The 6,000-nt window shown below is 40.4% G+C and overlaps 1 protein-coding gene across 4 annotated transcripts in view; it reads left to right on the top strand.

Moving 5' to 3' along the window:
- The first annotated feature begins 1,223 nt into the window (after positions 1 to 1,223).
- LOC134861850 (zinc finger protein 516-like) overlaps positions 1,224 to 6,000 on the top strand; it is a 49,090-nt gene continuing 44,313 nt past the window's right edge. For 2 of the 4 annotated variants that reach the window (XM_063879411.1, XM_063879412.1), the window contains exon 1: positions 3,700 to 3,960. The gene's annotated coding sequence lies outside the window, so the exon portion shown is untranslated. Of the gene's footprint in view, positions 1,293 to 3,699; positions 3,961 to 6,000 lie in introns of those variants that run through there. The other 2 variants (XM_063879409.1, XM_063879410.1) reach the window with 2 other exon arrangements.

Raw genomic sequence — 6,000 nt, 5'->3', positions numbered from 1 at the left:
CTTGTAGTTATTTATATGATGTAATTAAATTTTGAGTTGAGTTGTTGCTGTTATTCTGTTTGTCATTGTCCAGAGTGTGTCTGTGGAACAGGATTTATAACCTGCTTGGCCGAAAATAAAGTAGTTAGGCTATTGTCATGTGTTCCAGCTGTATTAGAAAGCAAAGGACACTGCCAGAAGAGCTGATATAAATGTAGGATACATGTTTAAATTCTGTTTATTTTCTTTCAGGTATTTCCCATGTAAAACACTGATCAGTACCTGTGATAGCACACAATGACACAGTACACTGGGAGAATATGTAACAATCAGTTTGTGGGGAAAAAGAGAGTGCGTTTGTCCGGCGTCAACAAGTTAAAAGGGTGAAGGCTCCAATAACATATCTTGTTTCAACATCCAAAATACATACCTTGTCTATGTGTGTCAGTTAGCATTATATAATGTCTAATTTGCATATTTAAACATCATATTTTAGAGAAGTTGTTGTAAAAGTAATTGTCATTTTGTAAATAATCACATGCTATTTCTCCCATAACTCTGAACCAATAATTTCCACTTTATAAATATATTCCTATTAACTTCTGAGGGGTTTATTACAGAGGGGGTTGTCTAAATCATACATAACCTTATTTATGTAACATTTTATCCCTGAAAACAAGCCATATTTAAAAACGTTTCATATACAATAGTATTCCATATTAAAATAAGCTTTGGTGTGGCAACAGGTTGGATAAACGAAACTTAATCCTCAACTCTAAATAATAACACTGAATTGACAAAGAGTACATTCACATTGACTTTCATGATTGGATCCTTTTGCTTTTTTCTTTGACATCATTTAAAATGTCAACATAACTCTGAATACGACGTCATGGTGGACATAATCGTAGTCTTTTTGCACTTTTTTTGGACTTCCCATCAGTATCAACAACTTTTCGCTGATGAGACAATAGCATAGTGCCATTTAATGCGGGGGAAACCATTCAGCTGAGCAAATGGGGTGTACGGAAACCAACCAAAATGCTCACTAAAGGACTTAGCTTATATTTGTCAAGCAGTCGTGCCTTTTTCAAATATAAGCTACGTTTTAGCTTGTGTTCATAATCAACAAGAAATATATTGGTGATACAACGAAAATTATCAGTAAGGATAATCGTCCACCCCCGTGGGACAGTTTGGACTCGTCCTACTCAATCATGCACTTCAGCATACACTGCAAAGAGCATGCTTTCACCTTTAGGATTGTCTCTGCTTCTTGAAGTCACCCTGGATTATTCTTTTGGATAAAGCAGGTACGCAGATCTTTTTTGTCTATTTATATACGCATACAGACTCAATCGGAACACCCCGTGAGCTCGGAATGGGCTGTAGGTGGAGGCGATAGTCCGATCTTGATTTATAAATAGGTTTCATGCATACAAGGGTGTAGTGGTTGATTAAGGAAAAATGCATAATTTATGATGCCCTGTCGGCTATCATACCAAGGCACCAGAGCCAGAAGTGTGTAAAGGGAATCATTTGTAATCTCCATTGTTCATCATAGCAGTTTAATATGCGAGTCACCATACTTCATCAAGCTTTAACAAAACTGCCTTAAATCAGTTTTTGGAATAAAAACATGTAAGAATAAAGTGAGAAACGCTGGAGTCATGTCCTCTCTGATGTTAAACAAACTTTCCACTAGTTTATCTCCTCCTTTTAGTATCTTTTTTTATATAAATATATTTTTTGGGGAAACACACTCTATCACCGCAATTACGCAGATTTATGGTGAAAATAACAGTGCGAGTATAATTACAAAAGAAACGAAAAGAAGACAGATCAGAGCAGGAAACACCCGAAAGAGGGATAAACAGCTCCCCTTTTTTAAAATAATGTTTTGCACGGAAACAGACACACAGGGTTTATGTGGACGTTAGGGAGGGTTAAGAAGGGGGGGGGGGGTAGTATATCCATATTAGGAGGACGTGTCCTACATAATAGACATGGCACACAACTGCCACTGAGCAAGGCACAGGTGCCAGCAGCAGCCAGCCGGAACTTCTCTCTTCAATGTAAAAGATATGAGGATCTGAAACCACTAGAACGTTTATCAGTGTGTGTGTGTGTGTGTGTGTGTGTGTGTGTGTGTGTGTACGCGCGTGCATGTGTCGCATTTTATTCTTCCTTTCAATCTCTGCACCGATTCAAGCTCAAACAACTCATCTGCATGCGGTGTGTGTGTGTGTGTGTTTGGAAGGGTGGGGGGGTGGAAACATGTGGGAGGGATGAGTAAATGGTGGAGGTGGTGGTGTTGGGGGGTCTTGTGTGTGAAGGGGGGGGGGGCATGCATGTAACTTTGCTTTGCTCCCCAAATGATGATGTACCTACAGGATGTGAGTCTGCTGTTATGGTAAAGGGACACAATAGCAGGTGACTGGAACGAAAATGTGTGTGTGTGTGTGTGTGTGTGTGTGTGTGTGTGTGTGTGTGGGTAAAAGTAGGGTAGCGCGATCGCACCAACGTGTATTTTAGCGCACAGGATAAACCATTGCGCATGTATGGTGGTGGGCTGCTCAAGGGTCTGGGGACAATTGTTCTTCTGTACTCTAAAAACATACACACACGAACACAGGCTGATCATGCTGATCTAACGCAATGGAGACATAAATGAAACATACACACACCTCTGTGTTTGCACTTCAGGTTCAGTGACAAGGACAAACTTTTCTGCTTCTCCTTTTTTTTCCGCCCTCGATCCTGTCCTCACAGACACACACGCACACGCCCACACGCACGCACACACACACACACACACACACACACACACACACACACACACACACACACACACACACACACACACACACACACACACACACACACACAGGGCTTCTTTCCATTGGTGGTGGTGCATTCATGGGCGGCTATAAACTCCGGCACTTCCATGATTGAATCGCACGAGTCTGGGCAACCGTACTGTGACATGTTTGATGATCACATGTGTTTCATCACAAGCAATACGTCTGCCTACCTAGTGCACTTCCTTATAAGTGAGGGACTTATGGGAAAGTGATGATTGTCAATCAATGTCTTTGTGAATGAACTCAGATTTTTCAAACAAAACATACAGCCTACCGTTTCAACCATAGACTGTATATATATACAGTCTATGGTTTCAACTTTGGTAACCCTACCATTATATCGTAGGCTAATATCGACACAACCATTTATTTAATGACACGTAGTCTCTGCAAATCTGATATGATTCTACTGTATGTTTATCGTTATCCCAGTAGGTTTATCATAATCACAGCTATTGTAAAACTTTTTCCAACGAGACGTCATCAATAAACTACAAAAGCAACACATTTGTATTTTCACTATTAATTAATCTGCCTACTGTTCAATTCAGTTGTGTAGTAAAACAAGTCGAAAGTAATATCTCTAAACAAATTGTAATGCTCTATATGACAGGCTAACAATATAATGTTGTCCTTTTTGTTACTTAAAAAAGTTGAGTGATCTTTTTTTGATCGACTAATCTGAATCGCGACATTTCCCAACAACACCTGAAGGCAGCAGCAGTGAAACGACAAGAGACAAGAGAGAGAGAGACACACACACACCGTGAAACAGCTAGGGGAAGAGAGAGAGAGAGAGAGAGAGAGAGAGAGAGAGAGAGAGAGAGAGAGAGAGAGAGCGAGACAGAGAGAGAGAGCGAGCGAGAGCGAGAGAGGAACCTGTACTGCTCTATAACACAAGGAGATAGGAATTCGCCAGAGATAATAATAATAATATTTCCACACGGTTTTTTTGCAGAGTTGAACCCCGGGTCGATGTTGTCAGTAGTCACACCGGCACACACAGCGGGTGTCCTCTCTATCTCTGGCGGATCTGGACTCTTATATATATTTGAACGTTCCGAGAGCTGAACCGGTCCCTTTTTTGGAGAGTGTTTGTCAGCGGTGTTGCTAACTGGTAAGGAAGTGACTGTATAATTATCATTGTTTGTTCGTTTGGAGGGTGCGTTCCTCGGGCTGCTGCTATGTAGTCCAATCTTTACCGACTCTTTGGGCATTAACCCAGTCATTTCCTTTAGGAGTGGACTGGCTAAGAAACGGGGCAGCAAAAGTGCATGTGCTATAATGGAAATAAGGGTCTAAAGAATGAAATACTGATAACACAGTGGAAACTTGTGAACAAAATATCATATTATGAACTAAGGAAGGGTATGATATTAAAATTAAGTTATTAAAGGGATATTGAAGGCGGTGTAACATGTCATAAAGTAGAACACGAGCGATATACACTTACTAACCAGCAGCAGGAGTCCCTAAGTGACAATTATAGGTGATAATAGGAGCAAAGAATCCATAAAGGTCACAATAAAAGCTATTAAAGAAAGCTCTTAGTGGTGTATTAAAGGAACACTACGGGATTGTCATAGTGACCCTCCCTCCCGGACTGAGTGAAGTATCAGAGGAGATAGTTATGTAAAAGCAGTTTGCAGTGGAGTGAGATAGAGAAGACAGCGCGCGCGTGCACGTGCTTGCGCGCATGCGTGTCAAAACAGGCTCACTTCTTATGTTGTTTATAGTGAAGGAATACAGTTTAGCGGGAACAAATGAAACATAGGCTTATCTGGTGTAGTTGGAATTTTGACTTGGAATAGTAGGCTACTGTGCTGAACATACACACACACACACACACACACACACACACACACACACACACACACACACACACACACACACACACACACACACATACACACACACACACACACACACACACACACACACACACACACACACACACACACACAATAATTTCCTTGTTGCTTTTTCATTAACAATTCCAATATATTTTCTTGATTAATCGTTTGCTGTAGACGGAGCCAGAAAACTGTAAAAAATGTCCTTCCCAGTTTCTGAAGTCCAAGCTGTTGTCTTTAAACTTATTCTTTTGTCATGCCAAAACACACCAAAAATGTACAATGAGATGATATAGAAGAGAGAAACGTTTTTTTGTCCGAATTTGAAAGGCTGAAAATGCCATTTTTCAATGTAAAATGGCTTTAATGATCAATCAGTAATTTAAAAAAGTGTGGATTATCACTTTGTTAGTTGACTAATGGCTGCACCTGTACTTTTGTGTACTTCTTGGGGGATTTTTAAAGTATGGATTATGTTAGACTTTGGTGATATAAGCATTTTTAAAATCTTCCAGTATTGAAATAGTTATCTTAAAAACAAAGTGTGTGCATAGCATCATCAACTGTGAGCTTTCTGTACTTGACGGCATTCTCCCGTCCGTTGATTTGGCCTTTCTGTGGTGAACTGTTTTTCTCTCTGGTTGTGTACAGTATTTTCTTCTGTGTAAGGTCAGATACAGAAAGACAGATAGGGAGGGAGGAATGGAGGGAGGGAGGAAGAGACGGAGCGTTGTTTTGCAGACAGGATTACATTGTCTCCCCTATTTCACATTTCAGACATTATGTAAAACAATTCTTCTAAACCCTGAACCCCCAACTCTGTGGTTATCTAGTGAACACACCACAACAAATGATGTAACTTCCCCAAATTAACCGAAAGATGATAAATTGCCCTTAAGAGTGCCACCTGTTCCCCCCATGAATAGAACCAGGAATAAAGCTGAAGGTTGGTATGCAAATAAATGCTTTTCTTTATGGATTTCTGGCAGACTTTAGGTCATACTTGTTTTTGTGTTCAAGGAAGAGCCACAATATGGGAGTATTCTTCTGAGATGGTTATGTCACAAGTATCTAAACAGTGTCATGCCTGAGATCACTTGTCGAGCATTGAGGAACATGACCTGTGTTTAAATGTGACATGTTATCAGTATTGTGGTTCATGTTAGAATGAGCTTTTACCCGTTTCTGGCAGAGCCTCTCGCAGATGCCTCACATTCACACACGGATCCCTCGAGAGCTCACACATGACTCGTGTGAAGCTTTTTGTAATTGCTCTAAACATACACATGCGCCATACATTGGGC

This window comes from Eleginops maclovinus, chromosome 3 (assembly GCF_036324505.1).
Source record: "Eleginops maclovinus isolate JMC-PN-2008 ecotype Puerto Natales chromosome 3, JC_Emac_rtc_rv5, whole genome shotgun sequence".
NCBI classification, from domain to species: Eukaryota; Metazoa; Chordata; class Actinopteri; order Perciformes; family Eleginopidae; genus Eleginops; species Eleginops maclovinus.
Note: the sequence above shows the minus strand (reverse complement) of the source record. Positions and strands in the feature narration are given on the sequence as shown.